General features: G+C 42.6%; 7 non-coding genes across 7 annotated transcripts; all 7 read left to right on the plus strand.

Moving 5' to 3' along the window:
- Positions 1-757: 757 nt before the first annotated feature.
- trnap-agg (transfer RNA proline (anticodon AGG)) lies at positions 758-829 on the plus strand. Its single transcript has one exon. It is a non-coding gene; the product is annotated as a tRNA-Pro (tRNA).
- Positions 830-2,680: 1,851 nt separating this feature from the next.
- trnap-ugg (transfer RNA proline (anticodon UGG)) lies at positions 2,681-2,752 on the plus strand. The gene has a single exon. It is a non-coding gene; the product is annotated as a tRNA-Pro (tRNA).
- Positions 2,753-3,641: 889 nt separating this feature from the next.
- On the plus strand, positions 3,642-3,713 carry trnap-ugg (transfer RNA proline (anticodon UGG)). Its single transcript has one exon. It is a non-coding gene; the product is annotated as a tRNA-Pro (tRNA).
- Positions 3,714-4,602: 889 nt separating this feature from the next.
- trnap-agg (transfer RNA proline (anticodon AGG)) lies at positions 4,603-4,674 on the plus strand. The gene has a single exon. It is a non-coding gene; the product is annotated as a tRNA-Pro (tRNA).
- A 5,696-nt stretch (positions 4,675-10,370) lies between these two features.
- On the plus strand, positions 10,371-10,442 carry trnap-agg (transfer RNA proline (anticodon AGG)). The gene has a single exon. It is a non-coding gene; the product is annotated as a tRNA-Pro (tRNA).
- Positions 10,443-14,216: 3,774 nt separating this feature from the next.
- trnap-agg (transfer RNA proline (anticodon AGG)) lies at positions 14,217-14,288 on the plus strand. Its single transcript has one exon. It is a non-coding gene; the product is annotated as a tRNA-Pro (tRNA).
- Positions 14,289-18,062: 3,774 nt separating this feature from the next.
- trnap-agg (transfer RNA proline (anticodon AGG)) lies at positions 18,063-18,134 on the plus strand. The gene has a single exon. It is a non-coding gene; the product is annotated as a tRNA-Pro (tRNA).
- The last annotated feature ends 1,392 nt before the right edge of the window (positions 18,135-19,526 follow it).

Below are 19,526 nucleotides of genomic sequence, written 5' to 3' on the forward strand. Positions count from 1 at the left end.
TTTTTGATTATGTGAAGGAGTCACTCTCATGACTCATTGAGTGATGCCATTGACTGCACAATCCCTGTCATGCAATCTGTATATGTCACATTTTGAGATTGCCTAGGAAACCTTACTGGGCAGATACTAAAAAATACCTGTTACCAGGTACTATCACCTGATGGAAAGTCTAAAGATCGAGCTGAGTCAAGTTAAGCCAAGCTAGGTAGGTGCTAGTGGAAAAGGGCTATTAGAGATCACAAAGTCTGATCCAAATTGAGGCCATTCTATTTCGGTGTAAAGACGTTAAACTACATATGTCAAAGTCTCATAATGGTTTCACCCGAAACCTCTGCTGATAATTACCCACGCCTTTTTTCACACCTTGACTCATGTGATGTGTTTCATATTTGGTCAACAACCCTGGTAAAGACAACCCCCTCTGGGGTTTAAATACCTGGGACTGTCCAACATTTAGTTTTAGATCTAACGAAGGTTCTCAGAGGAGAGGTGAAAGGTCTTCAAGGCACTTAGAGAATTCCAGCTGCTTTCTTTCAAAGCTCATCAGACTACCATGACCTGGATGACTGGGAACCCTTTTTTCTCATTCACTGTGTGCAGTCCCTCTGGAGTCATCCCTGTTGGAGCTTGTCAGTAGCAAAGGCCTGAAAGTACAAAAATGAATACTGAAGAGAGCTTAAAAACATTCCTGCTTGAATTTGAAGGCAGATTTAAATCTATCCTTTCAGAGTTCCAGACTTAAGGGCAGGCTTCCTGTGGCTCGTTGGTCTAGGCGTATGATTCTCGCTTAGGGTGCGAGAGGTCCTGGGTTCAAATCCCGGACGAGCCCCCTTTAAATCAGAAGCTCTGAGCTTCATGGAATCCTTTGGAAAGTTACATTTCTTCTGGGGCATTGTAAATGTGCTTTTTGCCAAACCTTTCAATGTGATCTGTGACACCAATTTGTTTTTTCAATAATAACGTTTTTGATTTTGTGAAGGAGTCACTCTCATGACTCATTGAGTGATGCCATTGACTGCACAATCCCTGTCATGCAATCTGTATATGTCACATTTTGAGATTGCCTAGGAAACCTTACTGGGCAGATACTAAAAAATACCTGTTACCAGGTACTATCACCTGATGGAAAGTCTAAAGATCGAGCTGAGTCAAGTTAAGCCAAGCTAGGTAGGTGCTAGTGGAAAAGGGCTATTAGAGATCACAAAGTCTGATCGAAATTGAGGCCATTCAATTTCGGTGTGAAGACGTTAAACTACATATGTCAAAGTCTCATAATGGTTTCACCCGAAACCTCTGCTGATAATTACCCACGCCTTTTTTCACACCTTGGCTCATGTGATGTGTTTCATAGTTGGTCAACAACCCTGGTAAAGACAACCCCCTCTGGGGTTTAAATACCTGGGACTCTCCAACATTTAGTTTTAGATCTAACGAAGGTTCTCAGAGGAGAGGTGAAAGGTCTTCAAGGCACTTAGAGAATTCCAGCTGTTTTCTTTCAAAGCTCATCAGAATACCATGACCTGGATGACTGGGAACCCTTTTTTCTTATTCACTGTGTGCAGTCCCTCTGGAGTCATCCCTGTTGGAGCTTGTCAGTAGCAAAGGCCTGAAAGTACAAAAATGAATACTGAAGAGGGCTTAAAAACATTCCTGCTTGAATTTGAAGGCAGATTTAAGTCTATCCTTTCAGAGTTCCAGACTTAAGCACAGGTCTTCTGATGCTCGTTGGTCTAGGCGTATGATTCTCGCTTCGGGTGCGAGAGGTCCCGGGTTCAAATCCCGGACGAGCCCCCTTAAAATCACAAGCTCTTAGCTTCATGGAATTCTTTAGCAAGTCACATTGCTTCTGGGGCATTGTAAGTGTGTTTTGTGCCAAACCTTTCAATGTCATCTGTGACACCAATTTGTCTTTCTAAAATAACGTTTTTGATTTTGTAAAGGAGTCACTCTCATGACTCATTGAGTGATGCCATTGACTGCACAATCCCTGTCATGCAATCTGTATATGTCACATTTTGAGATTGCCTAGGAAACCTTACTGGGCAGATACTAAAAAATACCTGTTACCAGGTACTATCACCTGATGGAAAGTCTAAAGATCGAGCTGAGTCAAGTTAAGCCAAGCTAGGTAGGTGCTAGTGGAAAAGGGCTATTAGAGATCACAAAGTCTGATCCAAATTGAGGCCATTCAATTTCGGTGTAAAGACGTTAAACTACATATGTCAAAGTCTCATAATGGTTTCACCCGAAACCTCTGCTGATAATTACCCACGCCTTTTTTCACACCTTGGCTCATGTGATGTGTTTCATAGTTGGTCAACAACCCTGGTAAAGACAACCCCCTCTGGGGTTTAAATACCTGGGACTCTCCAACATTTAGTTTTAGATCTAACGAAGGTTCTCAGAGGAGAGGTGAAAGGTCTTCAAGGCACTTAGAGAATTCCAGCTGCTTTCTTTCAAAGCTCATCAGACTACCATGACCTGGATGACTGGGAACCCTTTTTTCTCATTCACTGTGTGCAGTCCCACTGGAGTCATCCCTGTTGGAGCTTGTCAGTAGCAAAGGCTTGAAAGTACAAAAATGAATACTGAAGAGGGCTTAAAAACATTCCTGCTTGAATTTGAAGGCAGATTTAAGTCTATCCTTTCAGAGTTCCAGACTTAAGCGCAGGTCTTTTGTGGCTCGTTGGTCTAGGCGTATGATTCTCGCTTTGGGTGCGAGAGGTCCCGGGTTCAAATCCCGGACGAGCCCCCTTAAAATCACAAGCTCTTAGCTTCATGGAATTCTTTGGCAAGTCACATTGCTTCTGGGGCATTGTAAGTGTGTTTTGTGCCAAACCTTTCAATGTCATCTGTGACACCAATTTGTCTTTCTAAAATAACGTTTTTGATTATGTGAAGGAGTCACTCTCATGACTCATTGAGTGATGCCATTGACTGCACAATCCCTGTCATGCAATCTGTATATGTCACATTTTGAGATTGCCTAGGAAACCTTACTGGGCAGATACTAAAAAATACCTGTTACCAGGTACTATCACCTGATGGAAAGTCTAAAGATCGAGCTGAGTCAAGTTAAGCCAAGCTAGGTAGGTGCTAGTGGAAAAGGGCTATTAGAGATCACAAAGTCTGATCCAAATTGAGGCCATTCAATTTCGGTGTAAAGACGTTAAACTACATATGTCAAAGTCTCATAATGGTTTCACCCGAAACCTCTGCTGATAATTACCCACGCCTTTTTTCACACCTTGGCTCATGTGATGTGTTTCATAGTTGGTCAACAACCCTGGTAAAGACAACCCCCTCTGGGGTTTAAATACCTGGGACTCTCCAACATTTAGTTTTAGATCTAACGAAGGTTCTCAGAGGAGAGGTGAAAGGTCTTCAAGGAACTTAGAGAATTCCAGCTGCTTTCTTTCAAAGCTCATCAGACTACCATGACCTGGATGACTGGGAACCCTTTTTTCTCATTCACTGTGTGCAGTCCCACTGGAGTCATCCCTGTTGGAGCTTGTCAGTAGCAAAGGCTTGAAAGTACAAAAATGAATACTGAAGAGGGCTTAAAAACATTCCTGCTTGAATTTGAAGGCAGATTTAAGTCTATCCTTTCAGAGTTCCAGACTTAAGCGCAGGTCTTTTGTGGCTCGTTGGTCTAGGCGTATGATTCTCGCTTTGGGTGCGAGAGGTCCCGGGTTCAAATCCCGGACGAGCCCCCTTAAAATCACAAGCTCTTAGCTTCATGGAATTCTTTGGCAAGTCACATTGCTTCTGGGGCATTGTAAGTGTGTTTTGTGCCAAACCTTTCAATGTCATCTGTGACACCAATTTGTCTTTCTAAAATAACGTTTTTGATTATGTGAAGGAGTCACTCTCATGACTCATTGAGTGATGCCATTGACTGCACAATCCCTGTCATGCAATCTGTATATGTCACATTTTGAGATTGCCTAGGAAACCTTACTGGGCAGATACTAAAAAATACCTGTTACCAGGTACTATCACCTGATGGAAAGTCTAAAGATCGAGCTGAGTCAAGTTAAGCCAAGCTAGGTAGGTGCTAGTGGAAAAGGGCTATTAGAGATCACAAAGTCTGATCCAAATTGAGGCCATTCTATTTCGGTGTAAAGACGTTAAACTACATATGTCAAAGTCTCATAATGGTTTCACCCGAAACCTCTGCTGATAATTACCCACGCCTTTTTTCACACCTTGGCTCATGTGATGTGTTTCATAGTTGGTCAACAACCCTGGTAAAGACAACCCCCTCTGGGGTTTAAATACCTGGGACTCTCCAACATTTAGTTTTAGATCTAACGAAGGTTCTCAGAGGAGAGGTGAAAGGTCTTCAAGGCACTTAGAGAATTCCAGCTGCTTTCTTTCAAAGCTCATCAGACTACCATGACCTGGATGACTGGGAACCCTTTTTTCTCATTCACTGTGTGCAGTCCCTCTGGAGTCATCCCTGTTGGAGCTTGTCAGTAGCAAAGGCCTGAAAGTACAAAAATGAATACTGAAGAGGGCTTAAAAACATTCCTGCTTGAATTTGAAGGCAGATTTAAATCTATCCTTTCAGAGTTCCAGACTTAAGGGCAGGCTTCCTGTGGCTCGTTGGTCTAGGCGTATGATTCTCGCTTAGGGTGCGAGAGGTCCTGGGTTCAAATCCCGGACGAGCCCCCTTTAAATCACAAGCTCTGAGCTTCATGGAATCCTTTGGAAAGTTACATTTCTTCTGGGGCATTGTAAATGTGCTTTTTGCCAAACCTTTCAATGTTATCTGTGACACCAATTTGTTTTTTCAATAATAACGTTTTTGATTTTGTGAAGGAGTCACTCTCATGACTCATTGAGTGATGCCATTGACTGCACAATCCCTGTCATGCAATCTGTATATGTCACATTTTGAGATTGCCTAGGAAACCTTACTGGGCAGATACTAAAAAATACCTGTTACCAGGTACTATCACCTGATGGAAAGTCTAAAGATCGAGCTGAGTCAAGTTAAGCCAAGCTAGGTAGGTGCTAGTGGAAAAGGGCTATTAGAGATCACAAAGTCTGATCCAAATTGAGGCCATTCAATTTCGGTGTGAAGACGTTAAACTACATATGTCAAAGTCTCATAATGGTTTCACCCGAAACCTCTGCTGATAATTACCCACGCCTTTTTTCACACCTTGGCTCATGTGATGTGTTTCATAGTTGGTCAACGACCCTGGTAAAGACAACCCCCTCTGGGGTTTAAATACCTGGGACTGTCCAACATTTAGTTTTAGATCTAACGAAGGTTCTCAGAGGAGAGGTGAAAGGTCTTCAAGGCACTTAGAGAATTCCAGCTGTTTTCTTTCAAAGCTCATCAGAATACCATGACCTGGATGACTGGGAACCCTTTTTTCTTATTCGCTGTGTGCAGTCCCTCTGGAGTCATCCCTGTTGGAGCTTGTCAGTAGCAAAGGCTTGAAAGTACAAAAATGAATACTGAAGAGGGCTTAAAAACATTCCTGCTTGAATTTGAAGGCAGATTTAAGTCTATCCTTTCAGAGTTCCAGACTTAAGCGCAGGTCTTTTGTGGCTCGTTGGTCTAGGCCTATGATTCTCGCGTTGGGTGCGAGAGGTCCCGTGTTCAAATCCCGGACGAGCCCCCTTAAAATCACAAGCTCTTAGCTTCATGGAATTCTTTGGCAAGTCACATTGCTTCTGGGGCATTGTAAGTGTGTTTTGTGCCAAACCTTTCAATGTCATCTGTGACACCAATTTGTCTTTCTAAAATAACGTTTTTGATTTTGTGAAGGAGTCACTCTCATGACTCATTGAGTGATGCCATTGACTGCACAATCCCTGTCATGCAATCTGTATATGTCACATTTTGAGATTGCCTAGGAAACCTTACTGGGCAGATACTAAAAAATACCTGTTACCAGGTACTATCACCTGATGGAAAGTCTAAAGATCGAGCTGAGTCAAGTTAAGCCAAGCTAGGTAGGTGCTAGTGGAAAAGGGCTATTAGAGATCACAAAGTCTGATCCAAATTGAGGCCATTCAATTTCGGTGTGAAGACGTTAAACTACATATGTCAAAGTCTCATAATGGTTTCACCCGAAACCTCTGCTGATAATTACCCACGCCTTTTTTCACACCTTGGCTCATGTGATGTGTTTCATAGTTGGTCAACGACCCTGGTAAAGACAACCCCCTCTGGGGTTTAAATACCTGGGACTGTCCAACATTTAGTTTTAGATCTAACGAAGGTTCTCAGAGGAGAGGTGAAAGGTCTTCAAGGCACTTAGAGAATTCCAGCTGTTTTCTTTCAAAGCTCATCAGAATACCATGACCTGGATGACTGGGAACCCTTTTTTCTTATTCACTGTGTGCAGTCCCTCTGGAGTCATCCCTGTTGGAGCTTGTCAGTAGCAAAGGCTTGAAAGTACAAAAATGAATACTGAAGAGGGCTTAAAAACATTCCTGCTTGAATTTGAAGGCAGATTTAAGTCTATCCTTTCAGAGTTCCAGACTTAAGCGCAGGTCTTTTGTGGCTCGTTGGTCTAGGCCTATGATTCTCGCGTTGGGTGCGAGAGGTCCCGTGTTCAAATCCCGGACGAGCCCCCTTAAAATCACAAGCTCTGAGCTTCATGGAATTCTTTGGCAAGTCACATTGCTTCTGGGGCATTGTAAGTGTGTTTTGTGCCAAACCTTTCAATGTCATCTGTGACACCAATTTGTCTTTCTAAAATAACGTTTTTGATTTTGTGAAGGAGTCACTCTCATGACTCATTGAGTGATGCCATTGACTGCACAATCCCTGTCATGCAATCTGTATATGTCACATTTTGAGATTGCCTAGGAAACCTTACTGGGCAGATACTAAAAAATACCTGTTACCAGGTACTATCACCTGATGGAAAGTCTAAAGATCGAGCTGAGTCAAGTTAAGCCAAGCTAGGTAGGTGCTAGTGGAAAAGGGCTATTAGAGATCACAAAGTCTGATCCAAATTGAGGCCATTCAATTTCGGTGTAAAGACGTTAAACTACATATGTCAAAGTCTCATAATGGTTTCACCCGAAACCTCTGCTGATAATTACCCACGCCTTTTTTCACACCTTGACTCATGTGATGTGTTTCATATTTGGTCAACAACCCTGGTAAAGACAACCCCCTCTGGGGTTTAAATACCTGGGACTGTCCAACATTTAGTTTTAGATCTAACGAAGGTTCTCAGAGGAGAGGTGAAAGGTCTTCAAGGCACTTAGAGAATTCCAGCTGCTTTCTTTCAAAGCTCATCAGACTACCATGACCTGGATGACTGGGAACCCTTTTTTCTCATTCACTGTGTGGAGTCCCTCTGGAGTCATCCCTGTTGGAGCTTGTCAGTAGCAAAGGCCTGAAAGTACAAAAATGAATACTGAAGAGGGCTTAAAAACATTCCTGCTTGAATTTGAAGGCAGATTTAAGTCTATCCTTTCAGAGTTCCAGACTTAAGCGCAAGTCTTTTGTGGCTCGTTGGTCTAGGCGTATGATTCTCGCGTTGGGTGCGAGAGGTCCCGTGTTCAAATCCCGGACGAGCCCCCTTAAAATCACAAGCTCTTAGCTTCATGGAATTCTTTGGCAAGTCACATTGCTTCTGGGGCATTGTAAATGTGTTTTGTGCCAAACCTTTCAATGTCATCTGTGACACCAATTTGTCTTTCTAAAATAACGTTTTTGATTTTGTGAAGGAGTCACTCTCATGACTCATTGAGTGATGCCATTGACTGCACAATCCCTGTCATGCAATCTGTATATGTCACATTTTGAGATTGCCTAGGAAACCTTACTGGGCAGATACTAAAAAATACCTGTTACCAGGTACTATCACCTGATGGAAAGTCTAAAGATCGAGCTGAGTCAAGTTAAGCCAAGCTAGGTAGGTGCTAGTGGAAAAGGGCTATTAGAGATCACAAAGTCTGATCGAAATTGAGGCCATTCAATTTCGGTGTAAAGACGTTAAACTACATATGTCAAAGTCTCATAATGGTTTCACCCGAAACCTCTGCTGATAATTACCCACGCCTTTTTTCACACCTTGGCTCATGTGATGTGTTTCATATTTGGTCAACAACCCTGGTAAAGACAACCCCCTCTGGGGTTTAAATACCTGGGACTGTCCAACATTTAGTTTTAGATCTAACGAAGGTTCTCAGAGGAGAGGTGAAAGGTCTTCAAGGAACTTAGAGAATTCCAGCTGCTTTCTTTCAAAGCTCATCAGACTACCATGACCTGGATGACTGGGAACCCTTTTTTCTCATTCACTGTGTGCAGTCCCTCTGGAGTCATCCCTGTTGGAGCTTGTCAGTAGCAAAGGCCTGAAAGTACAAAAATGAATACTGAAGAGGGCTTAAAAACATTCCTGCTTGAATTTGAAGGCAGATTTAAATCTATCCTTTCAGAGTTCCAGACTTAAGGGCAGGCTTCCTGTAGCTCGTTGGTCTAGGCGTATGATTCTCGCTTAGGGTGCGAGAGGTCCCGGGTTCAAATCCCGGACGAGCCCCCTTAAAATCACAAGCTCTGAGCTTCATGGAATCCTTTGGAAAGTTACATTTCTTCTGGGGAATTGTAAATGTGCTTTTTGCCAAACCTTTCAATGTGATTTGTGACACCAATTTGTTTTTTCAATAATAACGTTTTTGATTTTGTGAAGGAGTCACTCTCATGACTCATTGAGTGATGCCATTGACTGCACAATCCCTGTCATGCAATCTGTATATGTCACATTTTGAGATTGCCTAGGAAACCTTACTGGGCAGATACTAAAAAATACCTGTTACCAGGTACTATCACCTGATGGAAAGTCTAAAGATCGAGCTGAGTCAAGTTAAGCCAAGCTAGGTAGGTGCTAGTGGAAAAGGGCTATTAGAGATCACAAAGTCTGATCGAAATTGAGGCCATTCAATTTCGGTGTAAAGACGTTAAACTACATATGTCAAAGTCTCATAATGGTTTCACCCGAAACCTCTGCTGATAATTATCCACGCCTTTTTTCACACCTTGGCTCATGTGATGTGTTTCATAGTTGGTCAACAACCCTGGTAAAGACAACCCCCTCTGGGGTTTAAATACCTGGGACTGTCCAACATTTAGTTTTAGATCTAACGAAGGTTCTCAGAGGAGAGGTGAAAGGTCTTCAAGGCACTTAGAGAATTCCAGCTGCTTTCTTTCAAAGCTCATCAGACTACCATGACCTGGATGACTGGGAACCCTTTTTTCTCATTCACTGTGTGGAGTCCCTCTGGAGTCATCCCTGTTGGAGCTTGTCAGTAGCAAAGGCCTGAAAGTACAAAAATGAATACTGAAGAGGGCTTAAAAACATTCCTGCTTGAATTTGAAGGCAGATTTAAGTCTATCCTTTCAGAGTTCCAGACTTAAGCACAGGTCTTCTGATGCTCGTTGGTCTAGGCGTATGATTCTTGCTTCGGGTGCGAGAGGTCCCGGGTTCAAATCCCGGACGAGCCCCCTTAAAATCACAAGCTCTTAGCTTCATGGAATTCTTTGGCAAGTCACATTGCTTCTGGGGCATTGTAAGTGTGTTTTGTGCCAAATCTTTAAATGTCATCTGTGACACCAATTTGTCTTTCTAAAATAACGTTTTTGATTTTGTAAAGGAGTCACTCTCATGACTCATTGAGTGATGCCATTGACTGCACAATCCCTGTCATGCAATCTGTATATGTCACATTTTGAGATTGCCTAGGAAACCTTACTGGGCAGATACTAAAAAATACCTGTTACCAGGTACTATCACCTGATGGAAAGTCTAAAGATCGAGCTGAGTCAAGTTAAGCCAAGCTAGGTAGGTGCTAGTGGAAAAGGGCTATTAGAGATCACAAAGTCTGATCCAAATTGAGGCCATTCAATTTCGGTGTAAAGACGTTAAACTACATATGTCAAAGTCTCATAATGGTTTCACCCGAAACCTCTGCTGATAATTACCCACGCCTTTTTTCACACCTTGACTCATGTGATGTGTTTCATATTTGGTCAACAACCCTGGTAAAGACAACCCCCTCTGGGGTTTAAATACCTGGGACTGTCCAACATTTAGTTTTAGATCTAACGAAGGTTCTCAGAGGAGAGGTGAAAGGTCTTCAAGGAACTTAGAGAATTCCAGCTGCTTTCTTTCAAAGCTCATCAGACTACCATGACCTGGATGACTGGGAACCCTTTTTTCTCATTCACTGTGTGCAGTCCCTCTGGAGTCATCCCTGTTGGAGCTTGTCAGTAGCAAAGGCCTGAAAGTACAAAAATGAATACTGAAGAGGGCTTAAAAACATTCCTGCTTGAATTTGAAGGCAGATTTAAATCTATCCTTTCAGAGTTCCAGACTTAATCACAGGCTTCCTGTGGCTCGTTGGTCTAGGCGTATGATTCTCGCTTAGGGTGCGAGAGGTCCCGGGTTCAAATCCCGGACGAGCCCCCTTAAAATCACAAGCTCTGAGCTTCATGGAATCCTTTGGAAAGTTACATTTCTTCTGGGGCATTGTAAATGTGCTTTTTGCCAAACCTTTCAATGTGATCTGTGACACCAATTTGTTTTTTCAATAATAACGTTTTTGATTTTGTGAAGGAGTCACTCTCATGACTCATTGAGTGATGCCATTGACTGCACAATCCCTGTCATGCAATCTGTATATGTCACATTTTGAGATTGCCTAGGAAACCTTACTGGGCAGATACTAAAAAATACCTGTTACCAGGTACTATCACCTGATGGAAAGTCTAAAGATCGAGCTGAGTCAAGTTAAGCCAAGCTAGGTAGGTGCTAGTGGAAAAGGGCTATTAGAGATCACAAAGTCTGATCGAAATTGAGGCCATTCAATTTCGGTGTAAAGACGTTAAACTACATATGTCAAAGTCTCATAATGGTTTCACCCGAAACCTCTGCTGATAATTACCCACGCCTTTTTTCACACCTTGGCTCATGTGATGTGTTTCATAGTTGGTCAACAACCCTGGTAAAGACAACCCCCTCTGGGGTTTAAATACCTGGGACTCTCCAACATTTAGTTTTAGATCTAACGAAGGTTCTCAGAGGAGAGGTGAAAGGTCTTCAAGGCACTTAGAGAATTCCAGCTGCTTTCTTTCAAAGCTCATCAGACTACCATGACCTGGATGACTGGGAACCCTTTTTTCTCATTCACTGTGTGGAGTCCCTCTGGAGTCATCCCTGTTGGAGCTTGTCAGTAGCAAAGGCCTGAAAGTACAAAAATGAATACTGAAGAGGGCTTAAAAACATTCCTGCTTGAATTTGAAGGCAGATTTAAGTCTATCCTTTCAGAGTTCCAGACTTAAGCGCAAGTCTTTTGTGGCTCGTTGGTCTAGGCGTATGATTCTCGCGTTGGGTGCGAGAGGTCCCGTGTTCAAATCCCGGACGAGCCCCCTTAAAATCACAAGCTCTTAGCTTCATGGAATTCTTTGGCAAGTCACATTGCTTCTGGGGCATTGTAAATGTGTTTTGTGCCAAACCTTTCAATGTCATCTGTGACACCAATTTGTCTTTCTAAAATAACGTTTTTGATTTTGTGAAGGAGTCACTCTCATGACTCATTGAGTGATGCCATTGACTGCACAATCCCTGTCATGCAATCTGTATATGTCACATTTTGAGATTGCCTAGGAAACCTTACTGGGCAGATACTAAAAAATACCTGTTACCAGGTACTATCACCTGATGGAAAGTCTAAAGATCGAGCTGAGTCAAGTTAAGCCAAGCTAGGTAGGTGCTAGTGGAAAAGGGCTATTAGAGATCACAAAGTCTGATCCAAATTGAGGCCATTCAATTTCGGTGTAAAGACGTTAAACTACATATGTCAAAGTCTCATAATGGTTTCACCCGAAACATCTGCTGATAATTACCCACGCCTTTTTTCACACCTTGGCTCATGTGATGTGTTTCATATTTGGTCAACAACCCTGGTAAAGACAACCCCCTCTGGGGTTTAAATACCTGGGACTGTCCAACATTTAGTTTTAGATCTAACGAAGGTTCTCAGAGGAGAGGTGAAAGGTCTTCAAGGAACTTAGAGAATTCCAGCTGCTTTCTTTCAAAGCTCATCAGACTACCATGACCTGGATGACTGGGAACCCTTTTTTCTCATTCACTGTGTGCAGTCCCTCTGGAGTCATCCCTGTTGGAGCTTGTCAGTAGCAAAGGCCTGAAAGTACAAAAATGAATACTGAAGAGGGCTTAAAAACATTCCTGCTTGAATTTGAAGGCAGATTTAAATCTATCCTTTCAGAGTTCCAGACTTAAGGGCAGGCTTCCTGTAGCTCGTTGGTCTAGGCGTATGATTCTCGCTTAGGGTGCGAGAGGTCCCGGGTTCAAATTCCGGACGAGCCCCCTTAAAATCACAAGCTCTGAGCTTCATGGAATCCTTTGGAAAGTTACATTTCTTCTGGGGCATTGTAAATGTGCTTTTTGCCAAACCTTTCAATGTGATTTGTGACACCAATTTGTTTTTTCAATAATAACGTTTTTGATTTTGTGAAGGAGTCACTCTCATGACTCATTGAGTGATGCCATTGACTGCACAATCCCTGTCATGCAATCTGTATATGTCACATTTTGAGATTGCCTAGGAAACCTTACTGGGCAGATACTAAAAAATACCTGTTACCAGGTACTATCACCTGATGGAAAGTCTAAAGATCGAGCTGAGTCAAGTTAAGCCAAGCTAGGTAGGTGCTAGTGGAAAAGGGCTATTAGAGATCACAAAGTCTGATCGAAATTGAGGCCATTCAATTTCGGTGTAAAGACGTTAAACTACATATGTCAAAGTCTCATAATGGTTTCACCCGAAACCTCTGCTGATAATTACCCACGCCTTTTTTCACACCTTGGCTCATGTGATGTGTTTCATAGTTGGTCAACGACCCTGGTAAAGACAACCCCCTCTGGGGTTTAAATACCTGGGACTCTCCAACATTTAGTTTTAGATCTAACGAAGGTTCTCAGAGGAGAGGTGAAAGGTCTTCAAGGCACTTAGAGAATTCCAGCTGTTTTCTTTCAAAGCTCATCAGAATACCATGACCTGGATGACTGGGAACCCTTTTTTCTCATTCACTGTGTGCAGTCCCTCTGGAGTCATCCCTGTTGGAGCTTGTCAGTAGCAAAGGCTTGAAAGTACAAAAATGAATACTGAAGAGGGCTTAAAAACATTCCTGCTTGAATTTGAAGGCAGATTTAAGTCTATCCTTTCAGAGTTCCAGACTTAAGCGCAGGGCTTTTGTGGCTCGTTGGTCTAGGCGTATGATTCTCGCGTTGGGTGCGAGAGGTCCCGTGTTCAAATCCCGGACGAGCCCCCTTAAAATCACAAGCTCTTAGCTTCATGGAATTCTTTGGCAAGTCACATTGCTTCTGGGGCATTGTAAGTGTGTTTTGTGCCAAACCTTTCAATGTCATCTGTGACACCAATTTGTCTTTCTAAAATAACGTTTTTGATTTTGTGAAGGAGTCACTCTCATGACTCATTGAGTGATGCCATTGACTGCACAATCCCTGTCATGCAATCTGTATATGTCACATTTTGAGATTGCCTAGGAAACCTTACTGGGCAGATACTAAAAAATACCTGTTACCAGGTACTATCACCTGATGGAAAGTCTAAAGATCGAGCTGAGTCAAGTTAAGCCAAGCTAGGTAGGTGCTAGTGGAAAAGGGCTATTAGAGATCACAAAGTCTGATCGAAATTGAGGCCATTCAATTTCGGTGTAAAGACGTTAAACTACATATGTCAAAGTCTCATAATGGTTTCACCCGAAACCTCTGCTGATAATTACCCACGCCTTTTTTCACAGCTTGGCTCATGTGATGTGTTTCATATTTGGTCAACAACCCTGGTAAAGACAACCCCCTCTGGGGTTTAAATACCTGGGACTCTCCAACATTTAGTTTTAGATCTAACGAAGGTTCTCAGAGGAGAGGTGAAAGGTCTTCAAGGAACTTAGAGAATTCCAGCTGCTTTCTTTCAAAGCTCATCAGACTACCATGACCTGGATGACTGGGAACCCTTTTTTCTCATTCACTGTGTGCAGTCCCTCTGGAGTCATCCCTGTTGGAGCTTGTCAGTAGCAAAGGCCTGAAAGTACAAAAATGAATACTGAAGAGGGCTTAAAAACATTCCTGCTTGAATTTGAAGGCAGATTTAAGTCTATCCTTTCAGAGTTCCAGACTTAAGGGCAGGCTTCCTGTGGTTCGTTGGTCTAGGCGTATGATTCTCGCTTAGGGTGCGAGAGGTCCCGGGTTCAAATCCCGGACGAGCCCCCTTAAAATCACAAGCTCTGAGCTTCATGGAATCCTTTGGAAAGTTACATTTCTTCTGGGGCATTGTAAATGTGCTTTTTGCCAAACCTTTCAATGTGATCTGTGACACCAATTTGTTTTTTCAATAATAACGTTTTTGATTTTGTGAAGGAGTCACTCTCATGACTCATTGAGTGATGCCATTGACTGCACAATCCCTGTCATGCAATCTGTATATGTCACATTTTGAGATTGCCTAGGAAACCTTACTGGGCAGATACTAAAAAATACCTGTTACCAGGTACTATCACCTGATGGAAAGTCTAAAGATCGAGCTGAGTCAAGTTAAGCCAAGCTAGGTAGGTGCTAGTGGAAAAGGGCTATTAGAGATCACAAAGTCTGATCGAAATTGAGGCCATTCAATTTCGGTGTAAAGACGTTAAACTACATATGTCAAAGTCTCATAATGGTTTCACCCGAAACCTCTGCTGATAATTACCCACGCCTTTTTTCACACCTTGGCTCATGTGATGTGTTTCATAGTTGGTCAACAACCCTGGTAAAGACAACCCCCTCTGGGGTTTAAATACCTGGGACTGTCCAACATTTAGTTTTAGATCTAACGAAGGTTCTCAGAGGAGAGGTGAAAGGTCTTCAAGGAACTTAGAGAATTCCAGCTGCTTTCTTTCAAAGCTCATCAGACTACCATGACCTGGATGACTGGGAACCCTTTTTTCTCATTCACTGTGTGCAGTCCCTCTGGAGTCATCCCTGTTGGAGCTTGTCAGTAGCAAAGTCCTGAAAGTACAAAAATGAATACTGAAGAGGGCTTAAAAACATTCCTGCTTGAATTTGAAGGCAGATTTAAGTTTATCCTTTCAGAGTTCCAGACTTAAGCACAGGTCTTCTGTGGCTCGTTGGTCTAGGCGTATGATTCTCGCGTTGGGTGCGAGAGGTCCCGGGTTCAAATCCCGGACGAGTCCCCTTAAAATCACAAGCTCTTAGCTTCATGGAATTCTTTGGCAAGTCACATTGCTTCTGGGGCATTGTAAGTGTGTTTTGTGCCAAACCTTTCAATGTGATCTGTGACACCAATTTGTCTTTCTAAAATAACGTATTTGATTTTGTGAAGGAGTCACTCTCATGACTCATTGAGTGATGCCATTGACTGCACAATCCTTGTCATGCAATCTGTATATGTCACATTTTGAGATTGTCTTGGAAACCTTACTGGGCAGATACTAAAAAATACCTGTTACCAGGTACTATCACCTAATGGAAACTCTAAAGATCGAGCTGAGTCAAGTTAAGCCAAGCTAGGTAGGTGCTAGTGGAAAAGGGCTATTAGAGATCACAAAGTCTGATCGAAATTGAGGACATTCAATTTCGGTGTAAAGACGTTAAACTACATATGTCAAAGTCTCATAATGGTTTCACCCGAAACCTCTGCTGATAATTACCCATGCCTTTTTTCACACCTTGGCTCATGTGATGTGTTTCATAGTTGGTCAACAACCCTGGTAAAGACAACCCCCTCTGGGGTTTAAATACCTGGGACTCTCCAACATTTAGTTTTAGATCTAACGAAGGTTCTCAGAGGAGAGGTGAAAGGTCTTCAAGGCACTTAGAGAATTCCAGCTGCTTTCTTTCAAAGCTCATCAGACTACCATGACCTGGATGACTGGGAACCCTTTTTTCTCATTCACTGTGTGCAGTCCCTCTGGAGTCATCCCTGTTGGAGCTTGTCAGTAGCAAAGGCCTGAAAGTACAAAAATGAATACTGAAGAGGGCTTAAAAATATTCCTGCTTGAATTTGAAGGCCGATTTAAGTCTATCCTTTCAGAGTTCCAGACTTAATTGCAGGCTTCCTGTGGCTCGTTGGTCTACGAGTATGATTCTCGCTTAGGGTGGAAGAGGTCCCGGGTTCAAATCCCGGACGAGCCCCCTTAAAATCACAAGCTCTTAGCTTCATGGAATTCTTTGGCAAGTCACATTGCTTCTGGGGCATTGTAAATGTGCTTTTTGCCAAACCGTTCAATGTGATCTGTGACACCAATTTTTTTTTCTAAAATAACGTTTTTGAGTTTGTGAAGGAGTCACTCTCATGACTCATTGAGTGATGCCATTGACTGCACAATCCCTGTCATGCAATCTGTATATGTCACATTGTGAGATTGCCGTGGAAACCTTACTGGGCATGTACTAAAAGATACCTGTTACCAGGTACTATCACCTAATGGAAACTCTAAAGATCAAGCTGAGTCAAGTTAAGCCAAGCTAGGTAGGTGCAAGTGGAAAAGGGCTATTATGGATCACAAAGTCTGATCAAAATTGAGGCCATTCAATTTCGGTGTGAAGACGTTAAACTACATATGTCAAAGTCTCATAATGGTTTCACCCGAAACCTCTGCTGATAATTACCCACGCCTTTTTTCACACCTTGGCTCATGTGATGTGTTTCATAGTTGGTCAACGACCCTGGTAAAGACAACCCCCTCTGGGGTTTAAATACCTGGGACTCTCCAGCATTTAGTTTTAGATCTAACGAAGGTTCTCAGAGGAGAGGTGAAAGGTCTTCAAGGCACTTAGAGAATTCCAGCTGTTTTCTTTCAAAGCTCATCAGAATACCATGACCTGGATGACTGGGAACCCTTTTTTCTCATTCACTGTGTGCAGTCCCTCTGGAGTCATCCCTGTTGGAGCTTGTCAGTAGCAAAGGCTTGAAAGTACAAAAATGAATACTGAAGAGGGCTTAAAAACATTCCTGCTTGAATTTGAAGGCAGATTTAAGTCTATCCTTTCAGAGTTCCAGACTTAAGCGCAGATCTTTTGTGGCTCGTTGGTCTAGGCGTATGATTCTCGCGTTGGGTGCGAGAGGTCTCGTGTTCAAATCCCGGACGAGCCCCCTTAAAATCACAAGCTCTGAGCTTCATGGAATCCTTTGGAAAGTTACATTTCTTCTGGGGCATTGTAAATGTGCTTTTTGCCAAACCTTTCAATGTGATCTGTGACACCAATTTGTTTTTTCAATAATAACGTTTTTGATTTTGTGAAGGAGTCACTCTCATGACTCATTGAGTGATGCCATTGACTGCACAATCCCTGTCATGCAATCTGTATATGTCACATTTTGAGATTGCCTAGGAAACCTTACTGGGCAGATACTAAAAAATACCTGTTACCAGGTACTATCACCTGATGGAAAGTCTAAAGATCGAGCTGAGTCAAGTTAAGCCAAGCTAGGTAGGTGCTAGTGGAAAAGGGCTATTAGAGATCACAAAGTCTGATCCAAATTGAGGCCATTCAATTTCGGTGTAAAGACGTTAAACTACATATGTCAAAGTCTCATAATGGTTTCACCCGAAACCTCTGCTGATAATTACCCACGCCTTTTTTCACACCTTGACTCATGTGATGTGTTTCATATTTGGTCAACAACCCTGGTAAAGACAACCCCCTCTGGGGTTTAAATACCTGGGACTCTCCAACATTTAGTTTTAGATCTAACGAAGGTTCTCAGAGGAGAGGTGAAAGGTCTTCAAGGCACTTAGAGAATTCCAGCTGCTTTCTTTCAAAGCTCATCAGACTACCATGACCTGGATGACTGGGAACCCTTTTTTCTCATTCACTGTGTGGAGTCCCTCTGGAGTCATCCCTGTTGGAGCTTGTCAGTAGCAAAGGCCTGAAAGTACAAAAATGAATACTGAAGAGGGCTTAAAAACATTCCTGCTTGAATTTGAAGGCAGATTTAAGTCTATCCTTACAGAGTTCCAGACTGAAGGCCAGGCTTCCTGTGGCTCGTTGGTCTAGGCGTATGATTCTCGCTTAGGGTGCGAGAGGTCCCGGGTTCAAATCCCGGACGAGCCCCCTTAAAATCACAAGCTCTGAGCTTCATGGAATCCTTTGGAAAGTTACCTTTCTTCTGGGGCATTGTAAATGTGCTTTTTGCCAAACCTTTCAATGTGATCTGTGACACCAATTTGTCTTTCTAAAATAACGTTTTTGATTTTGTAAAGGAGTCACTCTCATGACTCATTGAGTGATGCCATTGACTGCACAATCCTTGTCATGCAATCTGTATATGTCACATTTTGAGATTGTCTTGGAAACCTTACTGGGCAGATACTAAAAAATACCTGTTACCAGGTACTATCACCTAATGGAAACTCTAAAGATCGAGCTGAGTCAAGTTAAGCCAAGCTAGGTAGGTGCTAGTGGAAAAGGGCTATTAGAGATCACAAAGTCTGATCGAAATTGAGGACATTCAATTTCGGTGTAAAGACGTTAAACTACATATGTCAAAGTCTCATAATGGTTTCACCTGAAACCTCTGCTGATAATTACCCACGCCTTTTTTCACACCTTGGCTCATGTGATGTGTTTCATAGTTGGTCAACAACCCTGGTAAAGACAACCCCCTCTGGGGTTTAAATACCTGGGACTGTCCAACATTTAGTTTTAGATCTAACGAAGGTTCTCAGAGGAGAGGTGAAAGGTCTTCAAGGCACTTAGAGAATTCCAGCTGCTTTCTTTCAAAGCTCATCAGACTACCATGACCTGGATGACTGGGAACCCTTTTTTCTCATTCACTGTGTGCAGTCCCTCTGGAGTCATCCCTGTTGGAGCTTGTCAGTAGCAAAGGCTTGAAAGTACAAAAATGAATACTGAAGAGGGCTTAAAAATATTCCTGCTTGAATTTGAAGGCCGATTTAAGTCTATCCTTTCAGAGTTCCAGACTTAATTGCAGGCTTCCTGTGGCTCGTTGGTCTACGAGTATGATTCTCGCTTAGGGTGGAAGAGGTCCCGGGTTCAAATCCCGGACGAGCCCCCTTAAAATCACAAGCTCTTAGCTTCATGGAATTCTTTGGCAAGTCACATTGCTTCTGGGGCATTGTAAATGTGCTTTTTGCCAAACCGTTCAATGTGATCTGTGACACCAATTTTTTTTTCTAAAATAACGTTTTTGAGTTTGTGAAGGAGTCACTCTCATGACTCATTGAGCGATGCCATTGACTGCACAATCCCTGTCATGCAATCTGTATATGTCACATTGTGAGATTGCCGTGGAAACCTTACTGGGCAGGTACTAAAAGATACCTGTTACCAGGTACTATCACCTAATGGAAACTCTAAAGATCGAGCTGAGTCAAGTTAAGCCAAGCTAGGTAGGTGCAAGTGGAAAAGGGCTATTATGGATCACAAAGTCTGATCAAAATTGAGGCCATTCAATTTCGGTGTGAAGACGTTAAACTACATATG

The sequence above is a fragment of the Perissodus microlepis genome, chromosome 18 (assembly GCF_051167445.1).
Source record: "Perissodus microlepis isolate ML-2025 ecotype Zambia chromosome 18, ASM5116744v1, whole genome shotgun sequence".
Lineage (NCBI taxonomy): Eukaryota > Metazoa > Chordata > Actinopteri > Cichliformes > Cichlidae > Perissodus > Perissodus microlepis.